Below are 19,779 nucleotides of genomic sequence, written 5' to 3'. Positions count from 1 at the left end.
TTCAGTATGCTTCTAGTAAGGGGTTTGTGTGAGGTAATGGAAGGTATGAACCCTCCAAGACAGATGGAGCTTGATCACAAGGAGCCATGTGTGCTAACCTGGGAAGTCAGAACGTTAATATTATAGAGAGTTCATAATGAAGGATGAAAAGCGAGGAAGTGGAATTAGATCAATAATTCAGAAAAGTTTCTCTGGGAACACTGTAGAGAATAGTCTTGTTGTCCAGAAGGTAGACAGGAAGCTTCCTCTCTCACCATTTTAGGTAACTATGTATGGTAAAGTGAGAAGTGATGATGAATTAACCCAAGGCAATGGCAGAGCAACAGAGATGCTGTTTGTGAAGTTAAATCTGTAGGGTATGGTTAATAATTGCATATGGAGGAATGGGGTACAGTGAGAGACTAGCCTGAGATAAGTCAGGTTTCTGGACAACATCTTGGCTCCTAAGATAATACTCATTCCACTTCTCGTGGCTCTTAGTCTTGCTGAGTTCTTCTGATACTTTTCAATAATCTACCAAATAATACAAAGAAGACACAGAATTATTCCTTCTTAATACGCATCTGAACTATTTGTCAGAATTTGACTACAGCATTTATGTTTATATTAGTATACTAGTTTTCTTCTTTGAGAAGAGAGAAGAAAGTATAAAAAGGCAAGAAGTTTAGATGGGTATTCTAGACTACATTATGACTTCACAGAAATTAAGGAATGAGTAGAAGGGCACAGAAAAACAAAAGGAGCTTTACTTCTATCGTTTCTACCCATTTGAAATAAAATACTCTATACTGGCTACTCAGAGAATGATCTGCAGAAGCAGTCAGGACATCACGTAGAAACTTATTAGAAATGCAGACTTTGAGTTTCCATCTGAAGCAGTGTATGCATTTTAACAAGATCCTGAGGTGATTTTTCTGAACATTAAAGTTTGAGAATCACTGCTTTAGACCATGTTAGGAAGTGAACTTTTTGTGATTCTATCTTAGCTCTCTCAGAAGAGGAAGATTCTCTATTATATTTATTACTGAATATTCCATGGGAACTTGAAAAAAATATAAAGAGAGAGTATAGTAATAGTAATTTAGGATCTGTGCTTTGTGTGGAATTAGCTTATTTGCGTTCAAATATGGCTTCACAACTAATTAGTGATGTGACTACAGTGAAGATATTTCATGTTTCTATAGATTGGTATCGTCATTTGTAAACATGAATTAAAAGTTCTCACCTCTTAAGATTTTGTAAGGGTCAAATGAGACAATATTTGTGAAACAGCACAGTTCCTGATACACAGGAAATATATCATAAATATTAGCTATCATTATTAAAAATAACTTACAATAGCTTTAAAAACATTTTAGATGTGTTTAATACCTTGTTAGATGTAACAATACAGTGTGCAGAGACCTCATTCTTTTCAAATTGGCAACATTCTTGGAGATTATGCTAGTGTACAAGCATCCAAAGATACTTCTCAGAGAGAGGTAAATCTTCAGTATGGTGCTTGTGTGCATTTATTTTATGGTGATTCCTTGGAAAAAGTGAAATACCAGCATTAGAACTTAAAACCTATTTTACTCAGGAATTTACTTGTATATTCTCATATGAACTGTCTAGGTGAACTATACAGCAAAATCCCCTTTCTTAAAAAAAAATTCTTGAACTTTAGAAATCTTGAGCTATTCTTCATGTTTTATATTTTTTTGGTGTCTATATCTTAATGCAATCCTCTGAAATTTCACCTTAGATACCGAATGACCCAGCCACTGTATGTCTTGAGATAGTATGAACCAGTAATGACAGGAAGCCACAGTAACAACCATACTAAACATCACATCTAACTAAATAACCACAAACAAAACAAATTCCTGGGTTTTTATAACCTTCAGGACTATCTGGCTTGTTCTGTAATCACCCACACATTTTAAAAGCCATATTATTATTCCATGGCAATCATTTTAAACTAGAGAGGCCCATACTATGGAGGATGGAATGAAGTCAGAGAAATAAACCCCAGATTGTCTTGATTTCTTATTACAGAGCTCAGCATTTTTATGTTCCCTCATCAACAAAAAGACTCCCCCCTACACACCCTTGGTGCTTTCTATTTATGTTCACCTGCTACTCAATTAACACCCCATCAAACCACACACTTGCAGGGGGTTCATTGTCAGACCACTGCACTGCAGTCTTTAACCCTCTATCTAACCTATATTACACATGGAGTTAAAAACAGTCCCCTGACTGTGCTTAGAAAACATGTCTTTTTATTTGGTGTTCATATAAGGTTTTCCTTGTGTGCATTACCCTGGGTGTTCATAAAGTTATAACTGTATCTACATGTGTCTGACATTTATTACCTTCCATAGGACCATAAAACACACTTTTCTCTTTTAACTGCATCTGCTGACATGTTACATAAAATAAACTTTAAATATTACCTATAAATTAATTAGCATTTTCCCTCTATTAGGAAAGGCAGATGTAGTCTTACCAACACTGCCTTAGTATAGTTAGAAGTTTTAATTGGATTCTATGTGAAAAACAATGATTATTACTCTAACCCAATTTTATTTTTCATTTAGTTGTATCTGTGTGTTTTTATTAGCCAAATAATACATATTCATTTTTAGAAAATTAAGGAAGTATAGAAAAATTTCAAGATCAAAATTAATACCTCTCTCCCCAAATTATTTCACTGATTTCATAATCCCTATTATTTTGGAATTAAAAAATATATATAAATAACTATTAATTCTTTTGTATACATCCCTGATTATAAATATAATATTTATATATAATTATTTTGTATATATACTGAGCTTTATATAAATGTATTTTTCATGCAAAATTTGGCAGTGAGCTTATATTTTATACGTCATTTTGTATCCAGTTCTCATTACTTAATATTGTATAATTATCACATCCCATGTGGTTCAACATTCTTTTTAAACTTGTTTTTTAATACTGTCATTCATCTTGTGAAGATGCTGTAATGTTTTTCACTATTAATGAGTATTCATATTTAATGAGTTTAAAATTTTTGCTGATTGCTTCATCTAGAGAAATTCGTAGGGGTGAAAACACTGTATCAAAGACTCTTAAAACCTTTTGTCAGAATCTTTCCTGAAAGGCTTAAAATTTACATGTCCACATTGTATCCTTTTAATTGTAATCAACTTGGTTGTTGGTCACTGCCATTTGAGTAGTCATTTCTTTAATTAGTAGTTAGGACTGAACATTTAAAAACATTGCTATATTATGTTATCATTATGGGTTTTGGAGAACATACTGATAAAATTCTTAAGCTCTAAAAATAGTTGAATTTCATTTCAAATCCAGACTTCATCACTTACTTGGGCAGAGCTAAAGTTCTTGCCTAAAACTCAGTTTACTCAAATGTAAATGGTGATAGTATTAGCTTCTATTTTATAGAGTTGACGTGAGGATTAAGAGAAAAGCATTAATATTCAGAGCTTGGTGCCTGAGAAGGTAAGTGTTCAATATGTATTAAGTATTATTAGAGTTTTAGGTGAATTGGCTTTTCATTACCTGCATCCACTTTTTTGTTCCTGCTATTTAATATAAATTAGTACTTCAAAATCAATAGAAAAAATAGTAAGTATATTCAGCCTTTTCTCCTCTTTCTTGACTGCTATGTAACTGATTTTGCCATGTTTTGACATAAAATGGATTATAATTTTTATTTACAAGTGTATCTGTAGTACCCAGAACAATGTCTGGAAAATAGAGAAAACTTAATAAATATTTTCAAATGAATGTATTATTCTTTTTCAAAGTCTTCTTGGCAAATTTTGAATATTTTTAGACATATGAATCTTAGAATAAACTTAATAAGTCCTCTAAAACGTACTGTCAGGATTTTAACTTCAAAAGCATTCAATTAATTTGGGGGAGGAGTTGACATATTTACAAAATTACATCTTGTCATCTAGAAACATGGTGCATCTTTCCATCTATTTGCACCTTCTTTTAGGTTATTGCATCATGTTGTGCAGTTTTCTTTATGCAGGTCTTGATTATTTCAGTTATGTGTCTGACACTTAATCGTGGCTCAGGTAATGATCTGACACTTTGTGGGATCGAGCCCTGAGTTGGGCTTAGTACTGACCGCACAGAGCCTGCTTTAATTTACAGTTAACATATCATTAGTGATTCCTACATGTCCAGATTGGCCCATTTTTACCCATCCTTTATGACTGTGAGAATTTGTGTGACTGGGCAACTAGGAGCTCATTTCTTTGGGATCCCACTTTCTCTTTCCTTCTTCATAATTTCCTCGCTATTTGTCTAAAATTCTCCAAAATTTAAGCATCATTTGGGGAGTATAGAGGAGTTGTCATACCTTCAAGTCCCATTCAGCATAGGCTTTAGAAGGAAATAGCTACAATGGAAAGAAATATTTTTCTTAATAGAACTGAGTAGTTCTCACATTGTAATTCCATTGCATCATTGTAATAATATGATCTTTTTATGCATGTACTGTCTCGTTCTTTAAGTTTCTTTCTATAGCTGTGTCTTTATAGCTAATCTTGGACTTCATCCAAGAATTTGGATGGAGAGGAGAAGAGAAGCAAAAAGAATTAGGGGCAAGGAAAACTTCATTTGATGCTTGACAACTTTAGTCTTGATTACTGATAAGGCATACTTCTCACAATGTTGTGTGTTTGCGATATATTTTCTTAAATCTCAATCTCTTCCTTTTTATACACTTCAGCACTCTGTTGTTTGAGTGTTCTTAGTAAATGTACATTTTATTAATGTAAAATTAACTCTGGTATATTTCTAAGTTTTCACCTTATATCTATTTTTTTGATGCTGTTTGTTTTAATATGGGGATTTAATAATCCTATTTATCTTGGATAATTATATGTTTGTACTTATCTTTGACAATTTACATTGCATTTTCTATTTGTTCTGCTCTTTTATTCCTTGTTTTGCTTTCCTGTCTTCTTTTGGGTTGATTGAACTTGTTATTTTATTTCTTTCTTCCTATTGATTGACAGTCATACATTTTTCGACTCTTACAATGGTTATTCTTACATCTTAAAACATACATTAAAATTTATGTTTTTTTTTATTAAAGTCAAAATTGAACTAGTATATACAGCTTTCCACAAACCAAGAGAGAAACCTCATATACTTTTGTGTCTCTCCTTTTCTCTTCCCTAGCTCCTCTATAACTTCTCTTATTAAGATCACCTGGGATTAGACTGTTATTACATTTTGACTTTATGAATGAACATTTATTGAGTCTTAACTATGATATTCCCCACTGTTCCCTGTATCTCACATCTTCCCTTTTTGAATTTTTGCATGCTGTAAAATTACTTTTACTTAGACTTCATTTTTGAATGATGGTTTGTCACATATAAATTAGAGGTTAAATCATTTCCCTTTATGATTTTGAAGTCATCGCTCCATTGTGTTTAATATCCAATATTATAAATAAGTTGTCTGACTGATAGGATTTTTTTCTTTGTAGATCTAAGAGATCAGTACTACTGTGGTTAGTGGACTGCATGCACTTAATAAGAATTCATACTAGAATCATTGCCATATGCAAAGTTGATATAGCTTTAGGACATAGATACTGAGTTGTAGCAGCACAGCTCAGAAAAGATAAGAGCAACCAGCATTTGCTTAGAGCAGGTGCTCTGATTTCTGTCAGTGCTGCTGGGATGCCCTAGCCAGCAGGCCTTAGACAAAGTGGCCTATAAGAAGTGATACTTCATCGAGTGTGAAAGTCTGGGGAATCAACCAAAAATCTGGTAGCTGTCATCCTTTCCTTGTGGGTGAGACATAGTGATATATAGCTTCATATCACTCAATATTGAGTTCAGCAACATACATATAACTCAAAAAGATTCATACTAGTAAATCTGTTATTTATTCTGCTCATTCATGCCTTTGGATGACTATCCTTTTTGGTGTCTTAATCTGAGCATAATCATAAAATTAAATCTGTACTGTAGTAGCTAGACTGTTTCCCTCTCGGGAAACTTTTAGAATTTTCTATGTTATTCTAAGATTTTAAAACAGAAATGTCCAATTATGCGTATTTTTTGCATTCATTCCATTCGCAATTGGTGGGTCTTTTCACTCTGAAAAAATTCATCTTTATTTGGGGAAATGCCATTTATAATTTATTTTTTCCATTTTCTTTAATGACTTCTGCTAGAAGATTTTGAAGGTTCTATATTCTCCTAGTCACTTGACTTTTTGGTCACACTTTTTATCAGAGGCTGGTACTGAGGATGTCCTACCCAGATTCCGAGTTCAGTTTGACTGGTTTCGTGAGCACATACCTCAGTGGCTACCTGAAGTGATGCCGATGATTCATACCTATAACCTTTGGAGAAATTTCCTTGGGCACTTGTAGCTGCTTTGCTTGTGGAACAGTCAGTAGCCAATGGCTACTAATGTGCTGATATAAAAGCCCAAGTCAGTGGGGCGCCTGGGTGGCGCAGTCGGTTAAGCGTCCGACTTCAGCCAGGTCACAATCTCGCGGTCCGTGAGTTCGAGCCCCGCGTCGGGCTCTGGGCTGACGGCTCAGAGCCTGGAGCCTGTTTCCGATTCTGTGTCTCCCTCTCTCTCTGCCCTTCCCCCGTTCATGCTCTGTCTCTCTCTGTCCCAAAAATGAAAATAAAAACGTTGAAAAAAAGAAAAAAAAAATTAAAAAAAAAAAAAAAAGGCCCAAGTCAAGGTGAGACAGACTTTCGGTGCAATTTGTTCCAGGGTTTTCCATGAAACAGAGTGAAGGTAGACATCTTTTGAGGTAACATTCTTATTTGACTTCTTCCTTTTATCTTTTCTGCTTCCCTCCTCCCTTAAAAGTTTTTTCTTTTTTTTGTTTGGTTTTTGTTTTGTTTTGTTTTGTTTTGTTTTGTTTTTGGTTTTGGTTTTTTGGTGAGCACTCCCTTACTAAATTTCCTGCATGAAAATCCTTTTCTTCAGCTTCTACATAATCACATGGTCTCTTTATCTTTTTGCATTCTGTTCCTGCAGAATTGAAAAATTTGGACTCCCAAATCATTCAATTTTATCTTTGTGTCTGTTTTGTAATTTTGCCCATCTGTGGAATTTTTAATTTTCTCATTAAAATGTTAGTTAACAAAAATTTCTCTGAAATATTTATGGGTTGAATGGTATATGTAGGACTTCTTTAAAATAACCCAGGTCAAGTGATAAGTAGGAATATAGATGAAATAGGAACAGCCATGGGCTGTTGATTGTTGAAGGTGGGTAAGAGGAACATGGCAATTAATTATACATGATTTCATAATAAAACTTGTTTTAAAGATGAGTTCATTTTTATTTTTCATGGATACAATAGTGAATTTCTTAGAGACTGTTAAAGACAATTATGCCTAATTTACATTGTTTGCTCTAAAAACTTTGAGTGTGTGTGCTTTGATGTTCCCTCTCCTGGGTGTGTGTGTGTGAATGTGTGTATGTGTGACCTTTTCTATTCATGGTGTTGTGTTTCTCAAATGGTTAGAAACATCTTTTTTTTTTTTCCTAGTCACCTTTGAGTGTGAGCACCCTTAATGATTGGCCGATTATGCTTATAGCAGCCTGTATCAGATGACAGAGAGTGGCATGGATTATATTACCAAATGCAGTGGTCCGACAAGAGTTTTTTTGGTAGTACAAAGGTGTTCCCCATCTCCTCTGGAAGTGTTTTCCTCCCTGGATCATTGCTCTGCCTCTCCAGCTCTAGTGCCTCCATTTTCTGCTGTGTTTTTCTTATAAGAGTATAAATACACAGAGTGTTGTTGGAGGATGGTTTGAGTGAGGATGGGCCTCAATTTATTTAACTCCTCCATATGCAACTTTCTATGATGAAAGCTTGAGAGTTCCTTGTATCCACTAATTGTTGCTTTTGAAACCTCTTCTTCCCTAGCAACGTTTACTCCATAATAACTTATTACTGTATATTATTTTTAGAGCCATAATTTTCTTCAGCTTTAATTTTTTATAAATCCAATAACATCTCCTTTCTAGCTTACATCTTTTCCTGCATTGTTATAAATCATTTATCTGAAAACAATCTGTGTGTGTGTGTGTGTGTGTTATTTCACAGCATTTGTGACAAGAGGGAAGGGAGTCACATGATCAGAGTTTACTGTCTTGATCCAGTCTCACATTCATAACCATTGTGGTTTATAATTCTATTGTGGCAGTTCATTTCCTTGTCATCTAATTTATCATCTTTGCATTTCATCCTTTTGTTTGTCTCAGCTCGTTATTTCCTCATGGCTTTCTGTTCCTATATCATATGCTTGTACATGCTATTGTAGATGCTACATGCTTTTTTCCCCCAAGTTTGTCCTGGTTCTTATACCAGATTATTTTCACAAGAGGGCTTAACTCTGGTCTTCAGCATGCATTTCCTTTCCCCTGTTTGTATTTTTCACAGGCTCTATGTTTTTGGTTTTCTTTTTCTTTCTTCTTATTCATGGGAAAGGAAAAAGTCTTCTATTGTCATTATTTGTCAACACCCAAGGTATAGGGCTGTTCTTTGGCTCTACTCACTGTCCACGTGGATGCTGGTAGAATCTTCTTTGGAGGTAGGGCAGGAAAGGAGATTGATTCAGGAGCTCAGAGCACAGTTCCCAGTTTCCAGTGTCTGGTCTCTTTCTCTGGTGTTGCTCCTTGGACCAGTACAGAAGGACGCTCTCTAATAGATGCCCATTCCACCTCTCTAATACTCATCTGTACCAGGTCCTCTCTGCTCCTGTTTTTTAGCTCTAACGTTCTTTTGGTCAGGGCTAAACATCCTGGAAACTTGCTGTCAAAATTGATGCTTGTCCATCTTCTGTGAGTTTGTAGGTCTAAAGGAATACAAAAAGATTAATTCATTCCATTACTCAACAATTACAAACTGCTTTCTTTATCCTTCACTGGAGGACTCGGATTGGATGTGGGGAGTTGAACATCTACTTTGTCTTCACAAAAGCAGCATAGATCTAGTAAAGGAAGTGGCCCAGTGATTCTGGAAGTTACAGATTATCTGAGCCCAAAGGTAGTGATGAAGGAAACTTTCCTACATTCCCTTTTTTCACATGAAGTGGGCTTTCCTTATTTTGTCAGTCCTATCTGTAGGGTAAATTTTCTCTGTATGTTAACAATAATTTCTCTCCAAGGGTTTGACTGGGCACTGGTATGAAGTTTAAAGTTTGGTTTTCATAGACATTCTGGTGGAAAGTTGGTTGAAAGTCTGCCTCAAGGACTACTAGCCACTGTACAAATACAATTTCACTTTCTATTTCGTTAAGCATTATTTTTTTACAACAAAATCTGTATCTTAAATATAGTTTTGCCAATAGCTGACCATTCTACTTTTAAATACATTTGACTCACTAATGTTATAGCTGACAGAAAAAAATAGTTTGAAAAAATTTCCATTACTAGTCAAGATTTTGATAGATACCAGTAACTCAGCATGTCATATTGAGTAGAATATTATTCTCTCATGTTTCATCATTGTTGATTTTGCTTTTTTGTTTTAAGTTTATTTATTTATTTTGAGGAAGGGGGGGCAGAGAGGGAGAGAGAGAGTCCCACGCAGGATCTGTGCTGTCAGCACAGAACCCAACGTGGGGCTTGATCCCACAAAGTGTGTGATCATGATCATGGGTCAGATGTTTAACCAACTGAGACACCCACACACCTCTGTCCTTGATTAAAAAAAACAAAACAAACAAAAAAAAAACAAAGACTCATTTGACGAAGTAGGTACTAGTGAAAACTTCATATATTGCCTCAGTTAAAGTGACAATTTTGCCTTTGGTTTTTACTAGATTAAGAATGCTAATTTTGTGGGGGAGGAAAACCAGGTCTCTCTATATTTATATACTGTACTTGTGTTATTACTGCTACAGTGGATTTTCTTTATGAATCTTTTGAGGATGCATGATCAATGCCCATAATTCTGAAAAAAGTATATGAAGTAACAAAGAGTAATAAATAATAGCATTTTAAATGAGGGTCAAATCATTAATCTGTCCTTGCTCCATTCTTAAAGTAGAACTTCATTTTTCTGAAACAACTAAGTAAACTTCAGAAGTGAATTTTCTAAAGAGAACTTCTTCTTTTGAATCATTTCAAACTTTTTCTCAATATTTTTAATGGTCCGAGTGAAGTTTCTATTTTATGATTAATATCTTTTACGTTTGATACAGCCTGGACATAATTTCCATATTAGATTCACTGAAAAATTGTCACAACAGTTTTTCAAATGGCTCAAAAATATGCTTTTAAAAAAAGTACATCTAACATAAGTAGATTTTGGAGATGTTGTGGTTTTGATCTGTTCACTATAATTTTGCCACAGTCCTGGAAGAGTTACGACTGGGTGTATCTGATACAGCCAGTATTCCTTACTGGCCACTGTGTGGTAAGTATGTCTGACTGTGATCTTAAACTTAGTATTAATTGCCAGGGTTGGTTTGGCTGCTCTGTTTCTTATGCATCTCTGAGCACTGTGCTAAAGTGATGATTAAGATTGTTTATTATTGTCCTTAGTGACCTCCAGGTCCTGGCTAATTAAAGCCTGAGTTTCTATAAACATGCTTACTTCTCAGGGAACTTCTAGACTATACTCTTCTCAGGAATGTAAAGCCATAGCTCCTTATTTTTCTTACATGCTTCCTGGCATAACCCATGAGTCCCTGACAAGAATATACACAGGCCTTCATGAAAAGATGATACTTATTGGCATCAAGCTGGGCTATAGATTTCTAGACCACTAAAGTTGTATTTCCCCTTTAGGGCCCTGTAATTGAAATATTAAAAAAAAAAAACTTGTGTATACATTTTTGGTGGAATAAATCTAGATGTTGTAATCTTGTAGAGTTCTGGACTAAGAGTCAGGTGGTATTCCTCTTTAATGTGGTATTTATTTTAAAATTAATATATTTCTCTAATTTTGAAAATATTACATGTTTATTGTAAGAAATGTAAAAAAAGAGATGAATAAAAAGAAAATAGGCAATAAACATACTCAGCAACACCATTAAAATGGAGAAAATACCTTTCAAGTCATTTTAAAACTAGTTGTTAATTACACACTTAATTCCTGAACACTTCGTCTCTGTGTATAAAACAAATTGCTAAAGGTAAGGTTAAAATAAAGTCCACCTGAATTACCATATTAAATTCCAACCCTTACCCAGTTATCATTTTTCCATGTCCCTCTCTTTCTCTCTTTCTCTGTCTCTCTCTCTGTCTCTCTCTCTCTCTTTCTTTCTCTGTCTCACACACACACACACACAAATTATTGGTTTTGAATGGATCAAATTTATTGATTGAATTGGAGAAAAAAAACAGACAGGTTTGCAATATGAGATCATCATGTCAGTTGAAGTGGTATTTCTCCTTAGTCAGTCTTCTTTTATGCCCTTCAGTAAAAATATGTAGTTTTATGTATAAAAGTTTTAATACTATTCCTAGGTACATTATGATTTTTGTTACTCTTATGAATGAGATTTGTATCATATGTTCAAATTGGTTATTGCTGGTTGGGATGAAAGATATGGAAACTTAGTTAAGGCTGCTTTAACAAAAATATTATAGACAAGGGGGGCTTCAACAGCAAACATTTATTTCTCACAATTCTGGAGGCTGGGAAGTCTAATATCAAGACATAGGCAGATTTGCTATCTGCTAAGGACCTGCCCATTTCCTGATTTATAGATGACAGCCATCTTCGTACTGTGTTCTCACATGGCAGAAAAGGCAAGAGAGCTCTCTGGGGTCTCTTTCATAAGGGCACTAATCCCAGCATGAGGTCTCTATCTTCATGAACTGATCACCTCCCAAAGGCCCCACCTCCAAATACCTCCTTGGGGTTAGGATTTCAGCATACAAATCTTGGTAAGATACAAACATTCAGTCCATAACAAAAGCCCCTCATAAAAATGACATAAGATTAGAAATATGCATTTTTTTCTCTAGAAATAGAAATCAACTTCCAGCTCAATTTCTAGCTCACTTTCAAAGGGCCAAGTAATGTTTCAAAAGTATCCATTTGTCCTTAAGTTTTAGACTGCAATAGAAGATATAAATTCTTATTTTTATTTTTTAAACCTTTTTTTTTAATGATTGTTTATTTTTGAGAGAGAGAGAAAGAGAGAGAGAGAGACAGTGTTAGGTGGGAAAGGGGCAGAGAGAGGGAGACACAGAATTTGAAGCAGACTCCAGGCTCCGAGCTTCAGCACAGAGCCTGACGTGGGGCATGAACCCATGATTTGTGAGATCATGACCTGAGCCAAAGTCGGACACTTAACCGACTGAGCCACCCAGGTATCCCTAAATTCTTTTATTTTTAATAAACGTTTTAGTAATTCTTGTTTTTCACATAAGACTGTTTATGTAGCTTAGTTGTTTAAAAACTACAGTTGTAGATAAATATATTACTGCAAAAATTAACAGTTGTACAAAAGGGGTACTAACTAATGTACATGATTCCACAGTAAGTTAACTGAGTTTTCTTAAAGATAAATTATTTTTTTAAAAGATTACAGTTTCACTATGTTATTATAGTCTTGGGAGCTATGTCATTTTTTTGTTCCTGTTGTCATGGAATTTAATAATGTGGTTTCTGAAATCCCTTACTTAACCACCACCATCATAACAAAACAGTTTGTTTTGGTTCCGATTTGTTTGGTTACCTGTTTTCTTCCACACTAGACTATAGACAAGCCATTTGTTTTTATATGTTAATCTTGCATCCAGTCACCTTCCTAAATACTAGTGTTAGTAGCTCATACTTGATTTGTCTTTTGTTTTCTAGGTTAGGTAATTGCACACTCTACACATAACAGACACCTATCTCTTCCTTTCCAATATCTTAATATAATTTTCTTTTTCTTATGTTACTTGGAGACCAGATCATCTAGTTTTATTTATATAAGTTATAATGCAGTAAGAGTATCCTTAACGACAGCATCCTTATTTCAGTCCTGACTTTAATTGGAAGACGTGTGATATTTCACCATTAAGCATAATGACTGCTATGGGTTTTGGTTCATACCTTTTATTTTTATTTATTTTATTTTTCATTTAAGTTCTTTAAAAAATGTTTTTTAATGTTTGTTTTTGGGAAAGAGAGAGAACGAGTGGGAGAGGGGCAGAGAGAGAGAGGGAGACAGAATCCAAAGCAGGCTCCAGGCTCTAAGCTGTCAGCACAGAGCCGGATGCGGGGCTCAAACTCAGTGCTGTGAGATAATGACCTGAGTTGAAGTTAGTTGCTTAACTGACTGAGTCACCCAGGCGCCCCTGGTTTATACCTTTTATTAAGTCAAGGGCATTCCTCTTGGTTTCCAGTTTAAGTGCCATCTTTACATTTATAAATGAATGTTAACATTAATCGCATTCTTTTCAGGTTAAACTAGGATGTCATATAATTTTATTTCATAATGAATTAACATTTAATTTACATTTTTAGATTCTCCTTTGTTACATTCTATAAATAAATGCTTTTTAGTTACAATGTAGTCATTGAGCAAACTACATGATTCATCTTGCCTGTTGTCTAGAATTTGGTCAATTTCTACATTTGTTTCTAATGTTATTTATTTATTTAATTTTATTTTTAATTTTTTAATGTTTATTGCTTTTTGACGGAGAGAGACAGTGTGAGTGGGGGGTGGGGCAGAGAGAGAGGGAGACACAGAATCCAAAGCAAGCTCCAGACTTGCTTAACTGACTGAGCTTATGCTTGACATATGCTTAACTGACTGAGCCACCCAGGTTCTCAAATGTTTTTCAAAGAATGTATGTTGAATATTTTATATGTTGAATATTTTTCAAATCTCTCTATAGTTTCTTTCTCCTCATGCTGATTCCTAAGAATTTTCTGAAGTCTCCCACCAATATTATATATCTATTGTATAACTATATATCTATATATATATCTATATATCTATAGTTGTTGTACTATCCTGTGCAAATATACTTTGCATATTTGAAGGTATATATTAAGTACAAAAGGTTTATAGATACTATATCTTCTCAATTTATTATTTATTTTATAAATAAAAACTGCTAGTCTCTTTTAATGAATTTGCTTTAATTTTATGTTGAATGAGATTAATATTGCTACATTAACTTTTTAAATTATAAAAATGTATACTTTTCTTTTTATGTATTTACAATTTCCCTGAGTCATTTTGTTTTAGGTGTGTGTCCTATAAACACCATATAATGGCAGTTTGCTTTTTTTTTATAGCTGTATTAGTCTCTTTTTTTAAAAAAAGTGAGGTTGAATAATTATTTATGCTAATTACTGATATGCTTGGGCTTTTTAAAAATCTTTTCTTTTTTTGATATATTTTACTTTATAGACTTCCTTATTTGTTCTTTCATTTTTCTGTCTTTTTTTTTCTCTCTGGGTTTGAAAATTGTTCATTATATTTCTTTCTATATTAGCCACCCTTAAATACTTTTACTTATTTGTAAATAATTTCTAAGTTACAGAAAGGTTGTAATAATTATACAAAGAACTCCCATAAGCCCTTCACCCAGATTCTGGCTGTTTAAAAAAAAAATTGAGGGGGGAATGCCTGGGTGGCTCAGTCAGTTAAGCGTCCAACTCTTGGCTTCGGCTCAGGTCCTAATCTCTTGGTTTGTGAGTTTGAGCCCCATATCAGGCTCTGCACTGACAGTGTGGAGCCTTCTTGGGATTCCCTCTCTCTCTCCCTCTCTCTATGCTGTGCTCTATTTTCTTTCTTTTTTTTTTTTTTTCAACGTTTTTATTTTTATTTTTGGGACAGAGAGAGACAGAGCATGAACGGGGAGGGGCAGAGAGAGAGGGAGACACAGAATCGGAAACAGGCTCCAGGCTCCGAGCCATCAGCCCAGAGCCTGACGCGGGGCTCGAACTCATCGCGAGATCGTGACCTGGCTGAAGTCGGAGGCTTAACCGACTGCGCCACCCAGGCGCCCCTGTGTGCTCTATTTTCAAAAGAAATAAACAAACTTAAAAACATAAAAATAAATTTTTACTACATTAGTCACACATACATATATACTTTTGGCTGAAATTCCTGAGAGTAAGTGGTCCATTGCCTCTTAATATTTCAGTGTGCACTTCTTTAAACAAGGATACTCTCCTAGATAACACATTATAATCATCCTATAAGGAAATTAACATTGATGTAATATCACAAGTAAAATATATTGGCTGTTCTAATAATGCCCTCTATTTTTTCCCAGTCGGATATCCAGTCACGTGTCATAAATTGTATTTAAGAATCATCATCATGGGTCTACAGTCTTTTTCAATATGGAACAGTCTATTAATCTTTTCTTGAATTTCATCAACTTGATATACACACACACACACACACACACACACACACACACACACACACATATATATTTAATATAGACCCATTTGTTTTGTATAATGTTCCTCATTTTGGATTTGTCTTGTTTTTTCAGGATAAGAATTAGGGTATGCCATTGTTTAGAGGGATACTTTGTAAATATCCTGCTTTTCATCAAAATTTTGCCTACCATCTTTAGTGTCCGTTGCTGATATTTGCCTGAAATAACTATTATGATGATTATCAAAGGGGTTTATCAATTCCATTTTCCCCCAGATTTATTACTTGGCATTCTTTTGTAAAATAAAGTAGTCTCCCCCAGGTATTGCTCTTTTTTTTAATATTAGTGTAGAGTCATGGAGTCCCATTTTATTCAATGGGTTATAATCCATTAGTATCTTTTTCTTTATGTTCATACTTAGATTTTCTGAGATTTGGCCCTTCCAGATTGCTTTTGTGTTCTTTTATCTGTCCACTTCATTCTTTGAGGAGTTATTTTCTGACAAAGTCATTTGTCCAAGGGTTTCTAATTCTTTTTAATGAAGAGCAGTGTGGAAATGAAGATTTGGAGGCTCAGTGACTCATTGTTACTGAGGGGTCATTGCTTCTAGGACAGAGCTAGGAAACATGCGTGTCCACATATATCTCTATACTTATTTCTATATTTTTCTTTCTATGTAAAAAACTTTGTGTTCACACTAACACTCTTAATACCAAGCTAACATCACAGGGTTTATTCTAGCCGTCCCCCTTTTTGTATTTATAATTTCTTTCTTTGACAAAGAGGAAGGTTGTTCCCATTACCTTCATTATATTTATTTAGTCAATCAAGCTGTCTATATTCAACCCAAATTCTAACATTCAGCTGCTTCCTTGGCCCCAGCCATCCTGAATATATCAATAGAGCTGGCTCATTCCTCTGTCTCTGCAAAGGAAGAGAAAAGAGACTTTCAGATTTTTAATAAACATAGTTGAACTTATATTTTTCTATCATATTCTGGTCATTATGTATATTCTCTTTATATAAATCAAGAACAGTAGCATATTTATGTTTTCATCTGTATCCCCAACTTCCCATGTTGGTATCATCTGAAATTTTACTGTCATGTTATTATTAATAAACTTTAAAAAACCCACTTATGTAGACCTAATAATGAATTTTCTAAAAAAAAAGTTTGTTCATTATTGCTGTTTACTCCTGAATCCACTCTTCTTCTGTTTGAATTGCATATTTTAATAATATTTCAGAATATTTGTCAGCCAATAACTGGTAAATGTCTATTTTATTTTCATATTACACTATAATTTTTCTGACCATATATTCAGAATTATTGTTATGACTGGTTCCAAATGTAAGATTGACTTATGATACTTATTAATGAGAAGTCAATAGTAACAAGCAACCAGAGAATTTAACAAAATATAAGATTTTACTTAGCATTATCAACAAAATTATAAAGTATTTTATATTTAAAGAAAGAATTCCTGAAATTTCTTTGGGGAATAATTAAAACTGTATTAAAGGTTGCTTAAAGCTCAGAAAATGCAAAGTTATACCCTCTTCTTGTATTGGACAACTTGACATGTAAAGATATTAATATTTACACTAATAATTAATAAATTCATTGGAAGCCCTATTAAAGCCCTAGCTGAAATTTTTTAGTAATACCTTCTGCGAGTATAATTCTTATTTACAACAAGAAAATAAATTAAACCAAGGACTGAAATAAAGACTCAGAGAGGTCTTAGCTGTCAGCCTTTGGTTTTTTTTTAATATACGTTTTTTTCCCACATTTTCATTATGCTAACTATATAAAAGTGAATTATGAATATTTTAATTTATTTCTCCTTTTTAGAATTATTTATATGATATGAGAATCATTTACTCTTTAAAATTCTGGAAAGCCTAATCTGTAAATATATCAATGCATGAAGACATATTTGAGTATAATGCCTTGATAACTTAGAAAAATTTCTTATAAAAGCATTATCTACTTATTTTATGCATCAATTTTATAGTTTATGTTTTTCCAGAAAACTGACCTTCTCAGTGAATTTTTTCAAAAAGAGAGTCATGATTTTGCATATAGTATCATTCTATGATTTAAACTCATTCTTGATTTTTCTTTGCTCTGTATTTTTTAGATTTATGATCTTTTTTCATTTTACAATTTTGAAAGAATCATTTCTTACGTTTATTTTACATATTATTTTTAATTGTCATTTGCTATTTAGTAGCTATTCATCTAATCTTTAACTTTTCGGTCACTTTTTTTTTCTTTTTTTACTAAAAACACAAAATGTATTTGGTGAGTATATATTTGTCTAAATTAGTCAATTTATACATACTCCTTTAAAATTTTTATTAACTTATGTCTAGCCCATCATTTAAACTTTGATTTATTTTTCAACTCACAACTCCATAATTTGTTTTCTTTTTATTTTAATATTCAGTTATATCTATCTATCTATCTATATATATATATACACACACACATATATATATATATATATATATATTTGTTTTTTTTTTTTTTATTTGAGAGAGAGGGAGAGAGAGGGAGAGAAATCTCAAGCGGGCTCCATGCTGAGCCGGGCTCGATCCCATGACCCTGGGAGCATAATCTGAGCCAAAATCAAGAGTTGGATGCTCACTTGACTGAGCCACCCAGGAGTGCCAATATTCAGATATTTTAATTTAATTCAGATATTTAATTTTGTTGGTCCATTGAAATATGGAAGGAAGATATATTTACTAGTATTCTTTAATATATTAAATACATTTTTCTAATATTTTTTTTAAATTTTTTTTCAACGTTTTTTATTTATTTTTGGGACAGAGAGAGACAGAGCATGAACGGGGGAGGGGCAGAGAGAGAGGGAGACACAGAATAGGAAACAGGCTCCAGGCTCTGAGCCATCAGCCCAGAGCCTGACGCGGGGCTCGAACTCACGGACCGCAAGATTGTGACCTGGCTGAAGTCGGACGCTTAACCGACTGCGCCACCCAGGCGCCCCATTTTCTAATTATTAAATTAAAAATGAAGGAATTTCTAGTGATTTCAAGAAAATGAAAAATTCAGGTACTTCTACTTTAGTTGTTTCCTCCCCACATACCTACCATGTTGAAATTTCCGGCTCATTGTAGCATAATTCTGAATTTCAAAATTCAGGTTATTGTTCATTTTTAGAACATATATTTTCTTTTTCAATTTCATAATATTTAATATTATGACATTTGCATGAAATTTGATGGACATATGTATAAGAAATAGTCAAGCAATGCTGTGATATAATATTTTTGAGTATTACCACTGCCCCTTTATAATATAATAGCTCATATTTTTAAGTGTGTTAGATCCACTTCTCCATCAGCTGGAGGATGGCTTTGGATAGTTTTTAAGGACTATGATGTGGGTGGCAGGTTTCTGAGCTCTGTGTTTTTGGCAACATACTTCTTTTATTCTTATAATATGCCTGGCAATATATTTCTGTTAGTTCTTGGCTTAGTGTCATTTTATTTTTTAAAACTCTGTAGCTTTTGCTTCATTTTGTCCTGGAAAGTTCATGTTACAGAGAGAAAAAAAAAACCTGAGGACAACTTGATTATTCTTTTTTTCCTTTTAGAGATTAATGTGTTTTGTTTATTTTTTGCTGGAATGGATGGATGAAATTCCTCCATTTTCTTGATTCCAAGAAAATATAAAAAAAATATATGTATCTTTTCAGTCTGTATTGCCTAGGATATGTTTATATGTGGGAAGGAAGCATTATTCCCTGGCCTCATGATTCCATGTGGGTCTTTGGTCCCCTCAAGTCAGCATTCTTCCCATTTTGTACATTCCCTCCAAGGAGTTACTTGTTTGATTTGTGAGTTTGGCAAATGATGGTGAGATCCTTCTGAACATTTCTCTCTCTCTCTTTTTAGTACATCCTGCCTACAGAGAGGATATATGTTCGGTGTTCTCTCACCCCTGTGGTAAGTGTAAACCCCTGTGTTGGAGTCCTGCAGTCACACTGCTGTGCTAGTGACTATATGGCTGTATCTGTCTGATTCATGATTAATCCATTGGGAATGCTGCTGCAGCCTCAGATTTAAGTCAGTTTCTCCATTCAGACTTATTAACCAACTGATATTTTTATCTCTCCTTACGCGGTTCTTCCTTCTTCTTTGTGATTGTTTGTGGTCCCTTCCATCCAAAGCTTAAATATTTGGTATTGGTATTTATATATTTGGTATCCTTCAGTCCCCAGGTGTATCTTTCTTCAGCCCAGAAAATTTATCTTCTTCCTCCTTCTCCTTACTTATTTTCTCCTCTATTTTCTCTCTGTTTCTCTTAAATTTAGAAATCTCATTTAAAATCCCAATGATTGCTTTGGTGTGTGTGTGTGTGTGTGTGTGTGTGTGTGTGTGTGTGTGTGTGTG

The 19,779-nt window shown here is 33.9% G+C and overlaps 1 long non-coding RNA gene across 2 annotated transcripts in view; it reads left to right on the top strand.

The window, feature by feature from the left end:
- The window catches only part of LOC121041476 (uncharacterized), a 210,195-nt gene that overhangs the window by 167,825 nt on the left and 22,591 nt on the right, over positions 1–19,779 (top strand). For both annotated transcript variants that reach the window (XR_005795759.1, XR_005795758.1), the window contains exon 3: positions 19,282–19,332. This is a non-coding gene — a long non-coding RNA (uncharacterized LOC121041476). The remainder of the gene's footprint in view (positions 1–19,281; positions 19,333–19,779) is intronic.

The sequence above is a fragment of the Herpailurus yagouaroundi genome, unplaced genomic scaffold (assembly GCF_014898765.1).
Source record: "Herpailurus yagouaroundi ecotype Mexico unplaced genomic scaffold, PumYag 184, whole genome shotgun sequence".
Classification (NCBI taxonomy): Eukaryota; Metazoa; Chordata; class Mammalia; order Carnivora; family Felidae; genus Herpailurus; species Herpailurus yagouaroundi.
The sequence above is the reverse complement of the archived record's forward strand: the minus strand, read 5'-3'. Positions and strand labels throughout refer to the sequence as shown.